Source organism: Mus musculus, chromosome 8 (genome assembly GCF_000001635.26).
Source record: "Mus musculus strain C57BL/6J chromosome 8, GRCm38.p6 C57BL/6J".
Lineage (NCBI taxonomy): Eukaryota > Metazoa > Chordata > Mammalia > Rodentia > Muridae > Mus > Mus musculus.
Genome location: NC_000074.6, coordinates 79,385,261 through 79,408,775, shown reverse-complemented (window position 1 = coordinate 79,408,775; position 23,515 = coordinate 79,385,261). Strand labels below are relative to the sequence as shown.

At 45.9% G+C, this 23,515-nt stretch overlaps 1 protein-coding gene and 1 long non-coding RNA gene across 2 annotated transcripts in view; both read left to right on the top strand.

The window, feature by feature from the left end:
- The first annotated feature begins 3,474 nt into the window (after positions 1 to 3,474).
- On the top strand, positions 3,475 to 8,066 carry Gm51578. The gene is made up of 3 exons (XR_003947567.1): positions 3,475 to 3,674; positions 4,023 to 4,106; positions 7,720 to 8,066. It is a non-coding gene; the product is annotated as a predicted gene, 51578 (long non-coding RNA).
- Positions 8,067 to 9,347: 1,281 nt separating this feature from the next.
- Smad1 (SMAD family member 1) overlaps positions 9,348 to 23,515 on the top strand; it is a 61,034-nt gene continuing 46,866 nt past the window's right edge. The window contains exon 1 of the mRNA NM_008539.4: positions 9,348 to 9,523. The gene's annotated coding sequence lies outside the window, so the exon portion shown is untranslated. The remainder of the gene's footprint in view (positions 9,524 to 23,515) is intronic.

Here is a 23,515-nt window from a genome sequence, read left to right as displayed (position 1 = left end):
CCCAGGCTTTCCTCCTCCACATTAGACCATATGATAATTTCACATTGTGTTCAGAATAAAACTGAAGTCCTGGCGAGGATTCAGGCAGGATTGTTTGGCATCTGTATTGTCCTTTCCTCAGCTCAGAGGACTCAGGGAAGCCCTCTGGTCACTAACACACACCCCTGCCTGGGCTTTGACATCCTTATTACTCACAGTGTGATTCTTCTGACACTTTAAATGACCATGTCTTAACCTATGTCCTTTGATCATTGTGTCCCCAGCGACAACCAACAATCCAGAATGAAGCCTTTATACAACACAGACAGTTCAAGGCTGTGTCTAGCATACAACAGGAACTCAATAAATGTTCACTAGATAAAATCTTGTTCTCTCTCTCTTGTCAGGACTTCCTCTAATAACTTTTTCATCTATTCTTTCTCTAATGCTAATGGCTTTTGGGATGATACAACCATGACAAATTTAAATTTGATTTAAATAAATAAAATTAAAACAAATTTGATCTTCTAAAAGTCCAATCTTTAGAGAGTTTTATTTAGACAAATGAGACTATCCCTGAGTTCATTTGGGTAAAAACCAAACAAACAAACCAACCTGCTAAGTTTGTCTTGGATGGGCAAGTGCACTGCTAATCTTTCTCTAGAGAAATGAGACACTCAGGTGAGTGTTGATACAGAGTGGGCAATCCTGGAGGATACCAGGAGGAAGACACCATCCCGTGAGGGAGGTCCTGCTTGTCCAACCCCATATGAAATAGTGTGTTCCTCTGCCCCTGTACTGCTGCTGGAGACCGAGCTTAGCTGGAGGTGTATGACAGGCAGGCCAAGCTGGCCACCGGGCTAAGACCACGTCTTTCAAGACACCGCATAGTCTCGCTTAGATTTCTACCTCTGCTCTCTGGTTCAACCTCACACTTAGGGGAGTAAGCAAATGTTTGCATATATGTTTGCTTTTCTAAATGAATTTTTAAAATAAAATCCTTGCAAATAATAAAAATAACACACACTGAAAATAAGTTAGAATTGGCATTTGGAATGAGTACTAGCTGTTTTTGTGTGTCAACTTGACACAAGCTGGAGTTATTACAGAGAAAGGAGCCTCCCTTGAGGAAATGCTTCCATGAGATCCTACAGTAAGGCATTTTCTCAATTAGTGATCAAGGAGAGAGGGCCCAGCCCATTGTGGGTGGTGCCATCCCTGGGTTGGTAGTCCTGGGTTCTATAAGAAAGCAATTTGAGCAAGCCAGAGGAAGCAAGCCAGCAAGCAGCACCCTTTCGTGGCCTCTGCATTAGCTTCTGCCTCCAACTTCCTGCCCTGTGTGAGTTCCTGTTCTGACTTCCTTTGGTGATGAACAGCAATGTGGAAGTATAAGCTGAATAAACCTTTTCCTCCCCAGCTTGCTTCTTGGTCATAATGTTTTGTGCAGGAATAGAAACCCTGACTGAGACAGAATGGAAGCTGTGAAGGGTCATACTAAATTTTACACTTTCAACTTAGAGTAACTACAGAAACCAGCAAAGTAAAAAGGGGTCATTGCATTGGAAGCAATAGCGGGGGCATTGCAGGGGCTAGGGGGCTATTATAGGGGTGGGTGCATTGTGGGGACTAGGGAGTCATTGAAGGACTGTTGTGGAGACTAAGGGGGTCATTTCAGGAGCTGGGGGGGCATTGTGGGGATTGGGAGTCTTTGGGGCGGGCTAAGAGGGAATAGGGGGGACTGGAAGGCCGGGGAAACAATAGAGGGGCCACTGGAGGGGCTGGAGGGGAATAAAGGGGTCATTGCAGGGGTTAAAGGGGCAATAGAGAGGCCTAAAGGGTAAATGGGGTGGGGAGTAGCAAGGCACTCGTACTCTGAAGCAGAAAATGGGGACAGCAGAGTGGGAGTCTAAATAGGGACAGGGGTGGGCACATAAAGTAACAGTGAGAATGTCTGAACAAGTCATGAGGGGTCATAGTATTAGCTATCTGCCTAAAAAAGCCAATAACACCTCTAAATCAGTGTACAAATAAGCATAGATAGTTTAAATGAAAATTTCCCATCTGTACCTAAAATGTTCCCACTAAGAGTCAAAGACCATCTATGAAATACCGGAACACCAGGTGTGAGAGTTCCCCTTTCAAATTATTGGTCAAGATTGTCCAGCAGATTCCCCAAACAGACTGTTGCGATTGTCATTGGCTGCTCCCCAGAGGTGGAAGGTAAGTCCTATTGTTGAGGTGGGCATGTCTCTGTGAGTTCCAGCCCAGTATGGTCTATACATCAAGTTCCAGGGCAGCCAGAGCTACAGAGTGAAACCTCCAGGTAGCCCCTCAGCACCCAAGAACCCCCTCATGATGATCTCCCTAGACCCAGCAATGACCCTCTATTGTCCCCTAGCTCTGACCCCCACAATAGCCTCCTAGCTCTGGAAATGGCCCTCAACACCCACATGAACTTCAGTTATGGGTTCCAGAGGCTCTGAGCTGGAACTGACCTGAAGCCTCCTCCCTGAAATTAACTTTCACCGTACCAGAAAGCAGAGCAGAGCAGAGCAGAGCAGAGCAGAGCAGAGCAGAGCAGAGCAAGCAAACAAACAAACAGCAACACCAGGCCACACCTTTTCCTTATTACGAAGGTAAAACAACATTGCACGTCATACCTTTTTCAGATTATTTTAGTTTTATTTTTCGAGCTAAGGTCTCACTACATAGCTCCGGCTGGCCTGGAACTCAATGTATAGACCAGACTTACCTGGAACTCTTAGAGATCTGCCTGCCTCTGTCTCCAAAGTGCTGGGTAAAGGCACAGGAATGGTTTTTGAAAGCAGAAATCATTTTAAATGGTGTGACATGCTTGAGTCAGATTACCCCTTCACTTAGAAAACTGAATTGTCTTAGTGACAGCTTGAACTTAAAATCAGAGGCATTTTCTGAGCGTGCTTGAATCTTACTAGAATAGTATTTCAGGATATTTAAAAAAAAAAAAAACAAACCAAAAAACCTTTAGAGCCTGGTGGTGGTGGTACACACTTTAGTCCCAGCACTCGGGAGGCAGAGGCAGGCTGGTCTTTGTGAGTTCAAGGTCAGCCTAGTCTACAGAGTCAGTTCCAGGGCTACCTAGAAAAATCCTGTCTAGAAAAGCCTAAAAACAAACAAACAGAAACCAAAAGAACAACAACTCCCTTGAACAGAAATGTCAACAGCTGTAAGGATCTACTAACATACTTAGCAAAGACCGCTGAACATTCTCTAAGGGAAGAATAGAAGTCAATAAAAATGGATGAGCCTAGAACCATTATGTAAGGAAGAAGGGGGCATATTATGGTGAACACTTCAAAGTTTATCTGCTTGATCATTAATACAACGGACTCACAAGTCAGAAATAACTGATGAAGGGGGGAGGGGAGCCTTTTGCAGCAGGAAGTCCTGGTAGCTTGCCTGATTGTGGTGTGCTGGTAAATGTTTAACAACCAGCTTTCTAAAGAGAGCCGGAAGGACCTTAGCTCACGGTGGCATTTGTTCATTTTGTTGTTGATGTATTCATTAGCACCATGAGTAACTCGCTAAATAGGTCTGTAAAAGACTTGCAAACTGGGCCTGGTAGGACAGGTTTGTAGGTAAGGGTGCTTGCTGTACCAAAAGGACCCCAGTTTGATTTTTCAGCACCCATGTAAAGCCTATGGCTGCCCATGCAGGTAACCACAGGTTGGGGGTGGGGGATGGGACGTGTAGAGACAGATAGATCTCAAGAGCTCTCTAGCCAGTCATCTTAGATGAAAGGGTGGGCTTAAGATTTGGCCAGGAAAAGTGTCACAGAAAAACGGACTGTGATAGAGAAAGATCCCTAACAGTAAGTATGGAAGCACATTTGAATATAGGCATGTGCACACATAGTACATACCCCCGCCCCTGCCCACACATACCCTCCAAGGCTCATGATCCGGGGCAAGCCGTCTGAGCACATTGCTGTATTTACCCTCCACCTTCTTCCACGGGGAAAAGGATCCAGATTTTAAAAGGATATTCTCCACTCTTCCTCGAAGATAGGAACGACCGCAGGAGAGTGGCTGGCAGAGAGTGCTGGCAGAGACTGTAGGAGTGGTGACAGCCAGTCACAGGTGGTACTGGTAAGTAGCAGCTTTCTTAAAGGAGTTTCAGGCTCAGATCTCCTCTTCTACCGAGGCTGCAGCGGCCATCTGTAACTAGCCAAGAAAGAAAAGCCAGGAGACTGGCAGAGTACTCTGTTTTAATGACTTTGAGTTGTCTCACAGCCCCTGGCCTTCTCCCTTGGGTCTTCCATAAGCCATGGCTTCTTCAGGCATTGTATTAAAAGTAGGCAAACTCATTCTTCTTCTGTCTCAATGGACACAGACCTACCAAAGGGAGATTGCCACTGAACACAAAACTATTGAAAAATTTAAAAAGATCATACAGTCACTTTCAAAAACTCATTGTTCTGTTGATGTGTGTTTGTCTAAAACTCTTGGCTTGGAGACAGAAACTCCTCTAAGCACAGCACTGTGAAAATCTGGGAAAAGGCCTACCTGTTGTATGCAGGCTACAAGGAGAGGCCATGTTGAGGACCATGAGGGCATCAGCACACTTGTGGGACCAGCGGCAAGTCACTTAGCAGTTGGCACATTAGCTCTTCATCTGCAAAACAGAAATAATGACATCCATATTAGAAGGATTTATTTTTATTGTTAATTATATGTATGTATGTGGGAGGGCCTGATCACTTGCATGTAGGCATCTGTGGTGGCCAGAAGAGGGCGTCAGATCTCCCGGAGTTAGCTGTGCAGGATGATGGAAGCTACCCAGTGTAGACGCTAGGAACCAAGCTCAGGTCCTCTGCAAGGGTACTATGTGCTCCAAACTACTGAGTCAACTTTCTGGCTCCTCCGTGTGTTGCTTGAGGGATTAATAACTTGTACAGAGGGCTTAAAACAATGCCAGGCAAACAGCGAACACAAAATCTGCAGCTGTCTTCACCGCCCTCCTCACACCCGTAATTCAGTAGGTTATGGTGTCATCTAAAGATTCTGAGGATGTCCTGTACTTCATGGGGATGTGCTGAGACTGAGACCAGGCCTTTCCAGGGTTTAGTCTTGTGTCCTCCAGCTCAGTAAACTCTGCCTTACTTAGGCTTTATTGCCGTGAAGAGACATCATGACCACAGCAACTCTTATAAAGGAAAATATCTAACTGGAGCTGGCTTACAGTTTCAGAGGTCTAGTCCATTATCCTCATGGCAGGAAGCATGGCAGACATGGTGCTGGAGAGGCCAAGAGTTCCACGTCTTGATCTGTAGGCAGCAGAAGGAAGCTGTCCCACTGTGAGTGGCTTGAGCATATAGAAGACCTCAAAGCCCCACCTCCACAGTGACACACTTCCTCCAACAAGGCCACACCTACTTCAACAAGTAGTGCCACACACACCCCCAGGCCTGGGGGGGGGGGGCGCAATTACCTCCAAACTGTCCCAGCATTCAAGCGCCCCTTTCTCAAACTGTTCTTTGAGAATGGCCCTCAACTTGAGAGACCCACAAGCCCCACAGAGACCGGCAATCCACAGATCCTATCACCGTCCCATCATGTCACCCTCTCTCCTTGCTCATCACCACTCAGTGCTTGTGGTCACTCCTTTGTCTCTGCCCTCTAGTGCCTGACTCCCTTCCATCACACTCACTGGCAGAGTCCCAGCTTTTGGGACACTTAACTGGTCCGGCTTCAGTTAAGTGAAGCTGGCTGCCTGGGTTTGCTTTAAGTTTTGATGGCTAACCTCAGATGGGTACTCAGCAGTGTGGCCTGGCATTTCCACCATATTTCCCTACTTCCTGTGCTTTCTGACTCTGAGAAGATGACAGTCTGGAACTCGCCTCTCATCTACCCACTAGCCTCCCAGACACCCTGTCCCATTCTCTGGAAGCAGTCCTGGGTCTGTTCATAGAGAGGGGGAAGCAGGACAAGACCTCCCTGGCGCTCACACCTCTGCACCTGCTAGTCTGGTACACCTGGGCCTCCCCGCCTTCCCTCCCAGCCTTGGCTTCTTCTCCCTGCACTACTGTTCTGGCTTCTGATGTTCCACGAGTCTGTGAAGCAGAACTGCCCTTTCCTCTGCTAGGAGGGACGGGAACTGTATTAGTCAAGGGTTTCTGGAAGAACAGAATATGATAAATATATGTTATGAAAGGAATTTATTCAATTGGATTGTGTGAAGGGTGTGGGCAATCCAACCACGGTCATCAGCACTATAGGGAGTCATTAGCTGGCAGTACACAGGCTGGATGCTCCGTTAGTTCGAGCCTGTGGCTGAAGGCCTGGAGGAGTGCTGCTTTTCAGTGTACATTGGAAGGCTAAAGAAGCTAGGCTCTGATGGCACTGAGGAATGGAAGCAGGCAAAAACAAACAAGCCAAAACCTCAAAAGCATGAGTTATCCCATTTCTCTGGTTAGCTAAGATATCTACTAACAATAAAGGAAGGGTGACCAAGCATGCTAGCAGCAAGAAAGAGCACATTTGAGCATGGAACTGAGTAGTACAAGTGAATGTCAGACACTGGCCAGGGAGGGCCTCACGGCACGCTATGAGTGATGGCGCGGGTGCGGATGGGCAAAGCTGCATGGACGTCTCTGGGAAGGGCTGTCCAGGGAGGGTATGGCCATACACTCAGGTGAAGCTGTGTCCAGACTGATCTGCAAGATGGAGGTGGCCAGGATGGCACTGGGAAGAGAAGAGAGAAAGACTAGGCTGGGGTGGGAGAGAATGGCAAACAGAAGGTAGATTGTGCATGACCTCCATGTGGTAAAATGGTTATTCTGAGAGAAGTGGGAAGTCAGTTGATTTTTGTTTTGTTTTTTGTTTTTGTTTTTTTAACAAACAAAATGACTTTAATAATGAGGTTAATCACAATTTACAACTGTCTCAAAAATGCCCATTTTGAAAGAGTATCCAAAATTTTATTACCATTTAAAGAAATAATCTGCATGGAGTAAAATAAAAATTTATAATGTGCATAGTATTAGTAACTATCATTTAGGGACAGTAGTCATGCACTAAGAAAGGCCATCTGTGGTGCTATAAATTACTTTAATGAACAGTTGCATGATGCCATTGTATATCTCCCTAGGATTTTTTTGTTTATTTTTATTATATGTGTATGGTGCTTTGCTGGTATGTGTCTCCATGTCTTCACTTATATTATGCATGTTTCAACAAGGCCTTCCCTGGTGTGTCTGGCCTGGTGCCCTGGAGGACAGAAGAGGGTATTGGATGTCCTGGAACTGGAGATATGGTTATGAGCTGTCCTGTGGTTGCTGGGAGTTGAACCCAGGACCCTCTGGAAGAGCAGACAGGTCTTAACTTCTAAGGCATCCCTCCAGACCTCCCTTCAGGACTTAAACAAGAAACATGCACTGCCTTTAGATGCCTGCAATTAAAAAAAAAAACAGCACTATTTGGATAAAATTTACAATCATAGAATGTAGCTATTCAAAATGTACAATCATATGACTTTTGCTATATCCACACAGTTGTGTAACTACCTGATTTTATTATTAATCTTATTTTGGAATCCTTTAGAGACCCTCCTAGGTCTTTCAATCCTGCACCCCACACTGTAATCCCAGGTTTTCCTATTCTGTTCCATGGCTTTGTCTACTATGAGCATCTTGCATGAAGGAAGCAAGTTCATTTGGCAGAATGTCTAATACTTGGTTGTTTTGTTTTGTTTTTGAGACAGGTCTCACAGAGGCCACGGTGGTCTTGAAGTTACTATATAGCCAAGGATGCCCTTGGACTTCTGACCTTGCTCCAGCCCAGAGGGTGGGCATTAGAGGCCAGCACCATCCCACCCGGTTTATTCTGTGCTGAGGATGGGACAGAGGCTCTCATTCCACCCTGGGAGGCAGGGGAAGTGCTTCTTTCCTTTTCTATGGCTGAGTAATGTTCCCATGTATGGATATACCTCACTCTTTTCATCTACAGAGGGTCTGTACAGGGGAGGGAAATGGCCCTGAGTGGCTTTAAGCCAGGCTCACTCCAACTGTTGCCCAAGGGACCAGAGAGCAACCAACTATGTCAAATGCTGCTTTTAAGGAAAATAAGATGAGATCCAAGAATTGACCAGTAAGTGCTCAAATAGTTTAATGAAGAAAGAAATTTAATTAGCAGGAATATTCTTATGTATAATTTATAAATGGCATTTTATGGGTTTATGGGATTTGTTGCATTTCCTTTGAATAATTAAATATGTAATGCAGATATAATACTTAAATAATTAATAAGAATTTTAAGTGGAGTGCTAAGCATGTAAAGGTACAGGAATAATTGGAGAGTGTCATTAATTTGTAGTGGCCTTTGGTATTTCTTTATATTGCGGGCAATGATTTTTTTCTTTTTTTGGTTTGTGGGGCATTTACTCCTAGAATAGTTCTTCTCTAAACATAACTCAACATTATGATAAGTGTTCAAGATTCCATGCCAACTTCCAGAAACTGACCAAGAAAAAAAGTTGATTGTTTCAAGAAGGTGTTTTTGGTGTCTGAACAGATCAGTAAGATGTGAGTTCCTTTGTGTGTGTGTGTGTATTTTTGTTTTGTGGGTTTTTTTGGGGGGGTGGGTGGGAATAGGGGCAAAACTGTTATCTAAAAGATTGCACCCAAATTTACAGTACTAAAAGGGTATTTCCCAGTCCAAAGCCAGTCTGGTCTGTAGAGAGAGATCTCATTTCCAGGCAAACAAGAAAGCAAGGAAGTTCAGTTGTAAAGTTCTTGTCCAGCATGCATAAGGCCATGGGTTCGATGATTCCCAGAACCTTATAAATAAAAATATGTGCAGCCCTGTAATCCCAGCACTGAGGATGTGGAGGCTGGAGGAAGAGAAGTTCAAGGCCTTTTCCCCTTCAAAGCGTGTTCGAGGTCATCCTGGGCTACGAGACCTTTTAACAAACATACAAATGGTTTCTGTCATTTGCCGCAGGAAGGGTACATACTGGAAATAAATGTATCTACCTAGTAGTTAACAGGTCAGCCAATTTGAGGCTCATGCTACATGAAGGGCCGGTAAATCACTGAGTCAGTGATTGCAGGGCCTTTAAAAATGCGTTTTTAGGACGACTGAGTGGGCTCGATGGTCGTGTTCGAGAACTTTTCAGAAAATAACACAGGCTTTGGAATTTGACTGGCAGCTAGGCAGGGACTAGAGTCAGAGGAAGGCGCGGGCCGGTAATTTGGAGAGGATCCCTAAGCGGCAGCGGGCGCGCGCGGTGCGCGTGTGAGCGAGGGCAAGCGGCAGGCGGGTTGTGCGCCGGGTATTGGCAGGCGGGCTGTGGAGGCTGGGCGGTTCCGACTGCCTGACGCCAGCGCGACCAGATCAATCCAGGCTCGGGGAGCGAGCGGGCGCACCAAGGCGAGGCCGGGGCCGAGGCGCGGGGACGGCGGCCCGGAGCTAAGCAGAGCGCGGGGACGGCGGCCGGGAGCGGATCGGAGCACGGGACCCGGCGCCGGGTCTCGTGCGTCCCTGCGGATGGGCGCGCCGCCGAGCCGGTAAAGCCGAGCGTACCCGAGCCGACTCGAGACAGACTTGTCCTGTGCCGCGCGGGGCGCACCGGGACAGGGACCAGCTCCAGGGGGGGATCCTGGGCGGGCTCCGGGGGGCATCCCGGGCGGGCTCCGGGGGAGGATCGGGGACAGGCTCCGAGGGGATTCTGGGCGGGCTCTGGGGTCGATCTGGGACGGGCTCCGGGGAGGATCCGGGAGGACTCGGGGGACCCGCGCTGAAGGAAATCTGGGACGAGCTCCGGGACGCAGTCCCCCCCCCCCCCCATGATGGCGCCTCGCGGCCGCGAACCTGCCGCCAGACCTCCCTGCCTCCCCGCGTCTTTGTCGGGCGTGTCCAGTTCTCCGGGGACCCCCGTTCCGCATCGGGCCGCAGCCCCATTGTGTCCCCGCCCCGGCCTGCGGACCCTCGCGGGGACAGCGCTGCGCTCAGCTCGGGTCTCCCTGGATGGACGCGCGCACCCCTGTGGGTCCCCACACAGCCTGATTTGGGGATCGGGGTTAAGGAAAGTTCGTAGCGTAGTTCCCTCTGATTTATTCAAAGGTCTGGCGGCCTCGCGTCTCCCCCCCCCCCCCCCCGCCCCCTTCCGCCTACACCCCCTGCGTCGCCCAGTGTCGCCTCATTCCTTTCCCTTTACCGGATTCGATTGCCTCACTGCGCGTTCCGAGCGCCGAGAACAACTGTTCTCGTCCAGACCGTCTTTGTTAGTGTTTCTGTCGCGGGGTGGGGGCGGTGGGCGTGAGAGCGCGGGCCTGTGCAGCCGCTTTGCGGACTGCGTGCGAAGGCTGCGGGGCCAGCGTCTCCCCGAGGTGCTCGGAGGAGCCAGGAGGGACCATCACCGGCTACATCCAGACAGTATGGTAGTCGCGGCTTTTGTTTATTCGGAGGCACATGTAGTTTTTCTAAATGCACGGTACAAAGTAATCCAGCCAAGAGCTTTCCATCTGAAAATCGCCGCCTATGCCACAGCCATCTAAGAGAGCATCGTTGTAGAATGCTTGTTGTCAACCCCTGGCCTCTTCCCCCTCTCTTGGGTTCCTGGGTGACATCTGAAGTTTTCAAAGCACGGACTGAAAGGAGTTGCTTGGTTTATGTAATGCCTTCCTGTTTTTGGAGCAGATTCACAGCATGCCCTTCACAGCATCAATCTCTCTCTAAGGGCCTGTGGTGGATAATGTGCCCACACCTCAGCACAATGAGAAAACTGTTCCCTGGCCAGGTTCATTTTTCATCGTGTTTATAATTACCACTGTAAGTTGTACCGGAAGCTGATGAGCTGTGCTGGAACAATTCACAAAGAGTCAAGGCAGAGGCAGTGTCCACTGCCTGGGTGTTTTCAATTGGTGCGCCTATGTTTTGCACCAGCGTTACTGTGATGTAGGTGCCAGGCCTAAATAGACTGGACTGGCTTTTGGGTTCGCCCTCTCCATCTCTGCTTTCCTCGTTTTCAGTTAGATGATATTTCTCTGAAGGTGGAGTGCCATCTGTGGAAGTCTGCATTTCCTAGGGAACTGTAAACCAGGGTCTCTTCTGGGGGTGGGGATGCCAGAGGCTCCAGAACGATCAGGTTTCTTCAGAGGATGGGGATTTGTCCTTGATTTAGTTTTGACCCCTGCAACCATAGTAGTAATAAAATACACTCTCCCTTTTGCAATGTCCTCTAGTTCTTGGAGAGATGGTGGTTTTGACATTTTGGAGGAGTAGCTGGGTTTTGTTTTGCTTTTGGCAATTAAAAAAATGCTAAACTCTTGTTCGTTTTGGAATTTAAATTCCTTTTCTGGTAAATTCGTGTGAGCATTAAGAGGAAGTAAATCTTGGTCCCCAGTTACACACATTAGTTAAAAACTAAATTTCGGTTTTTAATCTTGATTTCCAGCTATTCTGGGCTCAAGATAAAATGCAATAATGTGGTATATTGGAAGAAGAATAAGCTCTGATGTAATTAGATGAGCATATTTAAGCTGCAGTAGCCTACATAATCAAGGCCAAGTTGTGTGTGTGTGTGTGTGTATAAAAGACCTCATTTGTGTGGTCTTACAGGGCTAATGGAGGCATCGCCGAGACTTTATAAATAATGTAGAGTTGTGTGTAATGCGGAGTCTCCAGAGAGGCAGAGAGAGCATCATTACCAGCCTTTTCAACCTGCTTGAGATCTTAAATTGATTTACAGCACTGAACTGGTGCAAAATGATCCGTCAGGATGACATGGGGTCAGCCTGTAAAAGTCTGTGATGTCAGCCTATTAGTTCAGCCATCATAATTAAACCGTATTCTAGGGCAGCTAAGCAGGACTCTGGCGTTATACTTCAGATATGGGTGCTACATGGATTTGGTTTATGATGGAGAGGGGAGATGGTGAAGAACCTCCGTGTTGTTAAAAGAGGGCCAAGTGTTCTGAACTGTGATTTCTGGGCTGAGGGTTGCTGCATCTTGTTAAAGGTGTAGCTTTTCATGTGATGCTCTGGGTTGGTAATGGGGACCTTCACAGTTGCGATCTTTGTATCAAATGATGCTTTCGTCAGTGTGAATTTAACGTGGCCTTCTGGATGCGCTGAGATACCAAAGGAAGGCATCCTTCTTTGTTTCTGCCCTGAGCTTGCACGGTGCTGGTAAGTGAGTGAGGAGGTTATTGCTTTAACAGGGTATAGGCTCCAGGCTTCCACTGAAGACATAACAGCGACTCAATCGGAAAAGAAAGACCATCGCTTTTGCTTAAGTTCTTGTAATTTAGGCACTCAGTCTATTAAGTAGAAGTAGCCTTGTCTGTGTAGCTCAGTCATTATTTAAGATACAGTGTTGCCTGCACCACCCACATTTCAAGTAGTCATAAGCCACTACCATGTTGAATGGAATGTGCCTGTGACAGTTTTTATTCTCCCAGAAAATTCTAGATTCTAGAATCTAGAGAGTTGACCTAGGACTCCTCTGCACAAATACTTTTTTTTTTTTTTTTTCAGAAAGGCAGTTTGGCAGCCAGGGCTACATAGAGAAACCCTGTCTCAAAACCAGCCAACTAAACAACAACAACTTCAGTTTGGAATGCTGCTTGAAGACAATGGTTAAAATGAAGTTGGCTTTCAATAGACCCTATTTGCCCTTTGTGACCGTGATTTGGAGCACTAGGTAGATGGAAATTATTGTAGTTTTTTCTCTCTTTCTGAGTTTTTACTGTGTGCCAGGCATTGTTTATGGTGGTTATAACTTATTTAAGCCCTGGAACTTCCAGAAGAGTGGTGTTCCCATCTTATAGGTAAGGAAACTGAGGCAGAGTGACTGTGTGTTGCTTCAGGCCACACAGCTGGCAAGTTCTTAGGATTTACAGTCTAAGTAGGAATGTGAATCAAGCCACCTGATAGCCCTGAGCCTCAGTCCTAACTCTGTTTTATTATTTATTTTCTGTTTTGTTTGTTTGCTTTGTAGACTATTTTTCTCTTAAACTTTCTCATGCACCAGAAATTTTTCTGTGACCTGAGTATATGAAGTCTATGAAATAGGTCTACAAACCAAATACTTACTGATAATTAGTTACAAAGAAATATCCATTATTAAAGGCCAGCAGGATGGTCCAGCATGTCAGTAAGGCTGATGGACTGCGTTTGATTCCAGAACCCACATGGTAGAAGGAGAGAACAGACTTCCACAAGTTGCCTCTAACCTCCTTAAACAAATTGAAGATAAAAACATTTAAAATTTATTTAAAGGTAAGTCTTTAGTATACATAATATATACACATACACATACCACTTACTAAAAAGGAAAATAAATGTGCTAATTAATCAGACGGACATTCTGTTTGTTTATTTTACATTAAAATTGGCTGGGCACACAGGACGCAGGGAATCTTCAGATTTTCAGAATAGATGATACTTTGACTTCATAACTGTCAGTGCGGAGACTTGTCAACCTAAATATGTCCTGTCAAATGACAGAAGCGTGTTTAGGGCTGTTTTAAAAATTATTGGGAATTCTAGCCTCATCCCAAGTCAAACTCATTGAACATTTTATAAAACTGAAGCCCAGCATCTCGACCGTCGATTTGTAGGAGCGAACATTCTACCACAGTCCAGGCCAAGGATACTAGTGTCTGCTGTGGGAGGTGTAGGGGAGCGCTACGAAGCTTCCTTTCCTATAATCACACTGTTACTTAAAAAAATAAAGTTAAAAAAAAAAAAAAGCCCCAACATTTGTCTGTGTCTGTGAAGAGGGAAGGCGCCCGACACATGAAGGTTAAGGAAAACCCACTGTCGCTTCTCTCCCTCCCTGCCTGGGTCCGGGGATCAAGCTCGGGTTATTTGGCGTGGCAGTAGGCACCTTCACCAACCTTCTTCTGTACCAAGGCACTGCAGTTCTGTAAGAGTTAAACATTTGGTGTCTATGGTAAAACTACAGCCATATAGATACAGAGATAGTAGTTTTTTCTCTATAATTCATAACATAGGCTAGTCTCAGATCGGAGCTGACGTGTTGCCCTTAGTTACTGTGTGGTATAAGGACGTGCGTGGACAGTGCAAAGCGTGCATGCTGCATGTTCCAGCCCAGTTGTATGGTGGAGCAGGGGTGCCAGGAACACCATGGACTCGTTGTCTGTCTGTCTGTCTTCCTTTCCTACCTGGAGACCCTCAGGTTGTCTGTCTGTCTGTCTGTCTGTCTGTCTTCCTTTCCTACCTGGAGACCCTCACGTTCACTAGCTGGAGTCCTTCGGTTTGGAAGGCTTTGCTTTGTCGGTATGGACATGTCTGCCTGCTTGTACTTTCAGGCCTTGAGACAAATGGATTCCTTGCCATCCTGTTTTTGGAGGGTGCTTTCTCCCATCACCCCCCTATTTAAGCAGCACATGATTTGAAGACAAGTTTGCCAGGAAAGCAGCGCGTTTACAAGTCCGGGCAGTTGTATCTCTGCTTTTCTGATTAATTCCCTCCACTTGCCCTTTGTGTTGCTGCGATCAGTCCCAAGCTGACAGACGCTGCTGCTGAAGAAAGTTACAGTCACCTGGTTTATCTGTTTATCAGAACGCCTCTGCTTCCCCTAACGAAGCAGCTGGAGATAAGAGCGGTTCTCGAAAATTCCTTGGAGACTTTTTTTTTAAGAATGGGTGTCAACTTTTGTAGAAAGTCTCACAGTTCAGTTGCTCTTAACTCTTTTGGAGGAAGGATTAGAGCTGTTTAAGAATCTGATGGAAGCATGGTTCAGTACCTACCTACCTGGCTTCTACATCCTGTATACTCCTGTCTTCCTATCCAGAGATGTGGCTATGCACTAGTGAGTTTGTGCATAAGGCTCTGTGCTTTCAGGCGAAGTACACGGTTTGATTTTGAGACTGTCTTGCCAAAAGCTGCAGAGACTAAAGATGCTTACTCTTAAATACTGCTTTCAAGAGTGTCTAATCCAACTGGTTCCTACCGAGTTGGCCAGTCTGAGGCCAAGAGAGGTTACCTGGCTTGTGTAATGTCTCCCCTCTAACTGATGGAAACAGAAAGCCAGATCTGGATCCTCTGCGTATTGTGGGCCCATTTATTTTATTTTATCTATTTATTCTTTCTGTTCCATTCAGTGTTTCTGAGGCACTGAGCTGAGCACATCCTGGATCTTTTGGGGAGGGGAAGAAAGAATAATTTCTTTTGGCATAATTTTGTTGTTTTTATACTTAACATTGTTTGAGCAAAGTAGCAATTAAATCTGACAAACATAGAGAAATGTTTGCTTTCTACAGCTTAAAATTGATTTTTTTCTCATTCTAGAAATCGAAAAGAAAACCCCCATGTCTGATTTAATCAATGGGATCTTATTAGAAATGGGTGATCTGAGGCTGTACAAAGTTCAGATTGAGTCAGACAGTTGTGACATACTGAACAGTGCATGAAAGTCTTCTTTCGACTCTCTAGACCACTGTATTCCGTACTAAAAGCTGAAGTTTGGGGTCTGTCGGGAAGGAGCTAGGTGGGTAGTAGGAGATAGTTGGAAACGTATGGGAAGAGAAAGGGTAATTTAACTATAAAAGGGTGGAGAAAATATAAGTCAAAATGATGTTGAGATTGGTGAAGTGTCTTGGTGTTCTCCGTGGTACCAAAATCACGGGCTATGTTTAGCAACATAGAGCATCTCTTCTGAAGTCTATTCTTTTCAGTCGGTATTCCTTCTTTTGCCATTATCAGGTAGTAGACATCTTCAGTCTAATTTGACTGTCAGTGTTCTGAGTTGTATAGTAAAAACACATGAGGTATTTTCAGCAATTACTTAACTGTGCAATGGCCTCCTTTAAGTTTGAGAAGAAATGAAACCAGGAAGCAGGATACTCTCCTGCAGCTACTTCAGATCCAAACCGATCATTTAGGTGTGCCAAGATAGGACACAGTTAGTCCGCAAACCAGCTCTGCAGCGTGGGCAGGAGCACGTCAGGGCTCTCATTTGCATAAAAGACACTTTCGTGAATGGTTCAAACATCAGTGACTACATCCATTTGGGGGATGTAGTCAAATTGGGAACTGCCGTATTTGGAGGGTGGAGCAGCTCAGCTTTGCAGTTTTCATTATAAACTTATCTGAGAATGGAGTCCCCCTGGAAAAGAAAGCCTCAGAGCCTGTCAGGATCCAGGACTCCCTTTCTGTTGATTCTCCTGCATCTCTTTTTCTGTGTGATTCCCACAGTTGAAAAGAATCCCTGTGTTTCTCTTTGAAGAGCCCACATCTGTGCTGTGGGGAATTCGTGGTGTTGGTTGCTTCTCCTTCCTCTGTAGTATTGTTTATTATTAAAGATACTCCTGTATCGAAAGAAGGCACACATAACACACGTCAGCGTTAACTAAACACCCATATCTTTCTTAGTCCAGGGCGTCAGCAAATGTTTATGGTCATATTTGGGAAAGAGAGATATAAAAGGACCTACATGCTTATTCAGAAACATGTTGTTATGCTGAGTTTTTAAGTGTTTTATTTACAGTTTTCCTGAATTTTGGAGAGCCTGTGCTATATCCTTTTCATTTATCCGTTTTAGGATCTGCTGATTCAAACTGTCCCTTCCTGCTCCTTGTCTGTCTGTGCCCTTGCAGAGCACAATCATTTCAGATGGGCACAGCTATTTTTCCTTTCAGTTTCAAACACCAGAAGAAAAAAAGAGTAGCTAATTATCTTAAACTACTATAATTAGGCATTAAATTAAGTCATTCATTTAGTTAAATTCAAGTTCCTTTATTTGTTTGGATTGAAAGAAAACATTTATTTTTATTTTTTTAGTAGAAAAGGGATATAAGCCCCTTACTTGGTGATTTTTTTTTTTTTTGGTGTAGTATTATAGGAAATGTGTACATCAATTACCCGTGATTTTTTTTAACAGTTAGAGTAATTAATGAGAAGACACATTAAAAATGAAACAAAAAAAAATCAGTAACACTGTAAGAATTATTACAGGGCAGTCTGGGGACTCCGGTGGGGTAGAAGTACATGGGGCTTGTATCGTAGGGAGCACAGTGGATAAGCAAGGGCGAATGGCCCTGTAGCAGCCCCATCCACTGGAAATCCTGCAGTGGTGTAAGTGCCAGCCATATACCACCCAGAGCTGTGGCCACGGGTGACTGGCAAACTCGGAATGTGGCCAGTGCAGCTGAGGAATGGCCTTTATTCACGTCTGACCTTGGTGGGCGTTCCTGACGGAGCCTGAGTGGAGGGGGATTTGCGGAAGTTCAGATGGACAGTTGAGGGGTTGTCATGTGCTATAACGCAGAAGCACCGAGAAAGCTCGGTCATGAATTTGGAATCGGGTGGGGTATGTTGCATTTTTTTAATTTTGTTTTTAAAAAAGCTTTCTTTTATGTGATGATGAATCTTTGATAAAATGGAAACGAACAAAAACCAAACAATGAAGATGTGGCCATTACACGGCTGTGGGATTACAAAAGGGATGTCAGAGATGACCTTTAAGCTTCGGATGTCAGTGGCTGGAAACATGATGCAGCCACTCCATAGAGTGAGGGATAAAGGTTGTGCGGGCAAAACATTGGCGTGGATCTGTGGATTTCCACTGGGACGCCTGGTTAGGTCCACAGTTAAGTTAGAGGTGGGAAACTCAGAGCTACGGGTGGGTCCTGTGCAGGGCAAGCTGCTTCTGCACAGAGCTACCTGCTCTGTACCCAGAAAGCCCAGAAAAGGAGGCAGCATGTATTCACCTTTTCTATCCAAGGCCACACACAGGAATTAGGAAGAATATTTGAAGAAGTCAAAAGAGTCAACTGTAAGAAAGCAGCAGCCTTGGAAGGGTCCATGGGTAGAGTCCAGAGTAGGCTCAGAGAGGAGGCATGCCTGCTACTTAGGTTAAAGAGGGAAAGCATGATTAAGTGAATGTAATTATGCAGAGAATGAGTATATTAGGAAATGGGGAATAGATTCTTAAACTCCTACTAGTCCCTTCTTTTTTAATGAGACTCTATATAGAGAGGGTGCAGAGACGAAGGGACATCTTTAAAGAGTGTGATTGTGATCTGGAGCACAGTTGACAAAATACTGACCCTGTAATATCTGAGCAAGAACCAGGTTATCCAGGGAAGCGCCACTGCAGAGTGTGCACCGGCCTGGAGTGACCATCCAAAGAGTGCACGGGGGCTTGGGGTGATCGCCCTGCACTGCCCTGCAGGGGCCTGGTTACCTGTGTTAACATCGTGCCCCATCAAGCCCCCAAAACACTCACATTGTAACTTTGGAGAAACTACTATTAGCCTGTGATTCTTCTCCAGTAGCAGAAAAATGGAGATGGTAGAACAGCCCAAGATTTGCTATGGACATGAAAGAGAAATGGTTTTGTGTTTCATCTAGTTTGAAGCCTGATTTCATGTTCTACCAAGGAAAAACTCTGTGTAGCTTTGGAGATATTGAAACAGTGTTAAGATGCAGGAGTTGGCATCTCCTTAGGGGCAAGTGCAGAGCCATGAAAGGCTCAGCGCAGAACCAGCCATCAAATGAGAATTCAGCCTTGGTAACTGCTTAGACAAATCAACGGTTTTACAGCCGAGAATGTTAACAAGGCAGCATCTTGTCCAGTCTGGAAAGAGGAGCGCAGGAGGAGGAGTCTAATGGCCTCCATGGTTTCGGAAGATCTTTGGAGAAGGAAGGGCAGAAATAGCCACGTTTGGGAATTTGTACTAAAGCGTTTTCCTGACAGCTGCTGATGAAGATGTTTAGGAGGTGTGGTAAACTGAGGGACGATCCCTTTAATGAGCTAGATACATTATTTAGATTGCTCAAAACCTTTCAAAATTATTATTCTGAATTTATTTAATAAATTTATTCATGCTTTTTTCAATTGGCTTCCCACCGCAGTACTGGCATTAAATAACTGTCTCCTCTGTTTGTTTCTTCTTTTTACATCATTCAGTAATGTTCATCTTCCCCCATTCTGACAACAAGTAATTAATTCAGATAGATTCTGGGGTGGAGTCTTACTGTGGTAATCTGTAGGAAAGCTGGCGAATGGCAGTCTGGGGGCCTTACCACCCGGTAACTGCCAGGCCTTCTAGATGTGCCACCAAGGGCCAGATCCAGAGAAGAGACGTTTTATAGATAAGACAAATGTCCTGTTGGTCTGTATGCACCAAGTATGCAGGCAGCCTCACAGCAGGTCTCAACAGCACTACCGTGACCACTGAGAACCTTCCAGATGCAACAGAAAGCAACGCCCCGAGAGAAGAACTTGGGTGAGTGAGCAGTTCACAACGGAAACACAGGCTGAGAACTGTGTCCTGCAGCAGTTCATCCCTGGGAGGGGGCTGTGCTTTCTTGGACCTTAGTTACTTCCTCTCTGTGGATCAGAACGCGTCTGTCCGGCAACACTAGGCTTCTCCGGTGAAGAAGAGGAGCCCAGCATTTCAGGGAAGCGGGGGTTGTGGGGGTTCGAGGTACATGTAAAGGCCACCCATTTCCTCCGCAGTAGCCTGTTTCCTCCAGGACAGGTCTCGGAGCCAAGGGTCACCTCGCTAGAATTTCACGTTTCTCGTGCTGTTAGGGCTCCTGCGCATGCGCGTGGCTCTGTCAGCTGGCAGAGTTAGTGAGCCTTGAAGACACTGGTCTTCCCTAGCACCTTGGGAAATAGGTTTCCCCGCCCTTCTGCCTGTGCTGTAGTATTAGATTTCACAGTGACGTTTTCTCATTTATACGAGTTAACAGTGATGTCTTAGAATGTGGCTTTGATTATTGAGACGGACTGGTTTATGAAGAGTTGGTGAGAAAAGTTCCCCTGTGTAATAAAACCTCTTCTAAAGTTAAAGAAGCATCCAGATTTAATCTCCTGGTTTTCTGTTGTGGATAACAGTTAGTTTGCAGGGGCTCTTCAGCAGACCCAGATGAGGTCTGCTGGTGGTCGGCAGGATTCTGACCCAACCGAATCAAATTCTGTCTTGCCTCAGCGTCAGGTATAAGGGTGCTGCGTAGCCACCAGACAGAGTTTATCTGTCTTCTCACCATCGCCTTTAAATGGCCTGAGAATATTTTCAACGTGGAGGAGGAAGCTTGCGTGTCTCTACTGTAGGCTCCGTGTTCAGCCTGTGGCCATCCCTCCTCCCCATCTTTTATGCCTCTTCAGGATGATGAGTGATTAGGACGAGGGACCCTGACTCGGTATGCACTGGTCATGTCACTCAAACACCTTCAGCTCAGTTGGACCGGAAGAATGAATGTTGAGATGCTAATTTTATTAAATATAGTGGCTTTTCTTTTTTTAAGGGAGAGAAACTGTGTGTGTGTGTGTGTGTGTGTGTGTGTGTATTTGCAGACAGCTTTTGGGAATCTGTTCACACCTGCCACCTTGTTTGAGGCATTACTGTGTCTGAGCTATTGACGTTTGTCTTTCTACTGCATACTCCAGTCTGTGAGCTCCTAAGCAATACCCCTGTCTTCTCCTCTCAGCTCTCCATGGGAGCGCTGGGATCATAGATGCACACTCCCATGTCTCTGTTTTTACTTGAGTTCTGGGGATCGAACTCAAGTTACCAAGCCTGGCAGGCAAGCACTTTGACCCCATGAGCCATCTCCCTGGCCCAGTAGCTTTTCTTGATGGGAAATGAAATGAGCCCTTATAAAAGCTCAGGACAGTTGGTATGTGGTGTGCCATCACATCTGTTACAGCTTCCTGTTTTGTTGTGGGTCCTTGTTGGCTTTGCCGTCTGGAGTGATTAATAACAACCTCATTATCTTCCCTGTTGTGTACCTTAACCCCCTTGAGTCTTGCCTGTGTGGGAAAGAGGTTCTTACCGGCCTACCTTTCTCCTTTAGCTTTCTCCAGTAAGTTCCCGAATGTCTAAAATGTATATTTATACTTAATGCATATCTCACAGTGTAAGTTTCTGTTTAGTTTGTCTAAGCTCGAGGGAATGTTTGATAGGTTTTAAATGTTTTTTTTGCTAACTGGAAGAAAACTGAACTTATCCAAATGACTGGCACAGAGAGGAGATGACATTTACTTGTGCTTAAGGAGAGTGTTGTCAGATCGTACGGGATGAGATGTTCCGTGTTTCAGGAAAGCTCCCTTCTCAGAGGGCACGCCTTGTGTTGGGTTTGGTTTTTAAGTCAGTGTTAGCCAGTGCCGCAGACATCACACATTTCTACTTGTCTTTCTGCACATCCTGCGCAGTGTGAGAGGGAAAGAAAAGCGCGTGGCTTCTATGTGAAGAGGCGATCCAGTTGGTGCAGTTACCATACAGTAACTAACATGAAAGGCTGGGTAATAAGCTGTTGATAGTCTGGGGCCGAGTTTCAAAGGCAGTTCACATATGCTTGGGGTAGTCTCCAAAACCAAGGGGTTGGGAAGGAAGTTGGGTGCAATTGGTAGGGAGTTCTAAATTCTATTATTTTAGTGTGTGTGCGTGTGTATGTTTGAGCATGCGGGCATGGGACAAGATGAGAGTTGGTTCTCTCCTTCCACTGTGTGGCTCCAGGGGATTGAACTCAGGTCATCTATCCGGTGTGGAGTAAGCAGCTTACCCCCTTGGGTCTTGCCTGTGTGGGAAAGACGTTCTTACCGGCCTACCTTCCTCCCTAGCTTCCTCCTGTAAGTTCCCGAATGTCTAAAATGTATATTTATACTTAATGCATATCTTACAGAGTTTGATGAAGTTGGGATAAAGGATTATAAATACAGGGCTGGGACTAAGGAGCTTGAAACTCTGAGGAACAGCACAAACCTGCTTGTCGAGTCTGCCCTCTGTTGTAATACCTTTTATTTTAGTTATCATGTTAACGCCACCGAGTCCCTTGAGGGCATGCAGGGTGTCCTCATGATTTCTGTGTGAAAGCACACTGGGTCCTCTCTCCTTGTCTGTTCCCCAGAGAATCACCTACAGGCCTATCACAGGAGTACCAGGCCGGTCCATAGGGAACCTGGCACAGTCAGCTGTCTGCCTGACACTGTGTTTATGTGTGGAGTGCATAGTCTTCCGTTTTGATGTTTTTGAAAACGTGTTAGGAAATCTGCCCTGTTAGTTGTCAGTGCCTTGTGGGTATGAACCATGCATGGTTTTTCTGCTTGGTAGCCTGTGGCATGGTGTGGGGCCACTGAGGGCTCTTGCTCTGTCCTTCTTTAAGAAGAGCCAGAATGTGGGATTCGAGAGATGATTCAGCTTTTAAGCACTCCTGCAGGGTCGCAGATTTGGTTCCCAGCACCTGCAACAGGCAACTCAGTCACCTGTAACTTGCACTCCAGAGGATCCAGCGCCCCCTTCTGGTCTTTGCAGGCACTACATTCATGTGCATACACGTACTCACAGTTTGAAAAGAAAGGATGTGTTTTGGACATCATTCCCTCTGCCCTAGCAAGAATGAGAAACTCCTCAAGTTGAAGAGTTTGCAGTTCAGCATAGAAAATCGGCTGGGGCCTGGGATGCTTAGATCGCAGAGAGAAAGGATGAATATGGAAGAGCTGAGCGTGGTCACCTGTCAGTGTCTGGGAGGTTGTTCAGTTGTCACAGCATGGGGACGGAGCATGGGGTTGCAGCTGGTTTGTAGGAGCAAAAGGCCAGGGATACATCTCAATTGATATCTTGCTGAGGTGGGAAGAGTCTTGGAACAGGGCGTGAAAAGGAGTATCAGGAGGCAGGAGGATAACGAAGTTGAGTGACTGACTGGTGTGTCTGCTGCATCTGCTTTCTCTTTTCTCCACTGTCCCACCCCCTACTCCCCACTTCTTCAGTACAGACAGTATTGGACTTGCAGCTGTGTGTTAGACTGTACAATGACTGTTGTGGTATTTTTATCTTACTAAAATAAGATGCTTGAAAAATTCTTGGCTAAATTTTCTTCACTTCTATGCTTGCTCAGTTGGAAATGTATTATCTCAAGAACAGGGAATGAGTCTAGTAACTTCTTTTTTGCACTTTTATATTTTTAATAAGGGACCTTGAAAATAGAATTGTTAAACTATATTCACTCATTTGTGTGTGTGTGTCTGAGGGAGGGGGCTTGTGTGCCACAGTGCACATCTGGAAGGCAGAGGACAACCCTGTCCTCTCCTACCACGCAGGTCCCTGGGGTCAGAATCCGCAGCAAGAACCTCTACCTGCTGACACTGATTGTCAGCCCAGAAAATGAATTTCTGAAAAAGAGTTTAGTATTCTGCAGTCAGCTAAAGGGGTCCAGGAGTGGAGTGTCTGCGTGGCCATTGGTGACGTCCTCTTGTCCTGCTTCACTTAACTTGAAGCTCTGTGATAGACAGGAACAGGATTTTGTCATGGCCGCCCTGATAAAACCCATGATTTGTCCATGGTGTCAGAAGATGAGGACAAAGCAAGAGGGAAAACAACTGCAGGAGCAGCAGCAGACATAAGTTAGGAAGGAAGGGGGTGGAGCCATTAAAATTAAATACTAAACAAATCCCTCTGTTTTATGCGTTAAACAAAGCTGTGTCTGCAGGGCAGTAATGGCGCATGCCTTTAATCCCAGTACTTGGGAGGCAGAGGCAGGTGGATTTCTGAGTTCGAGGCCAGCCTGGTCTATAAAGTGAGTTCC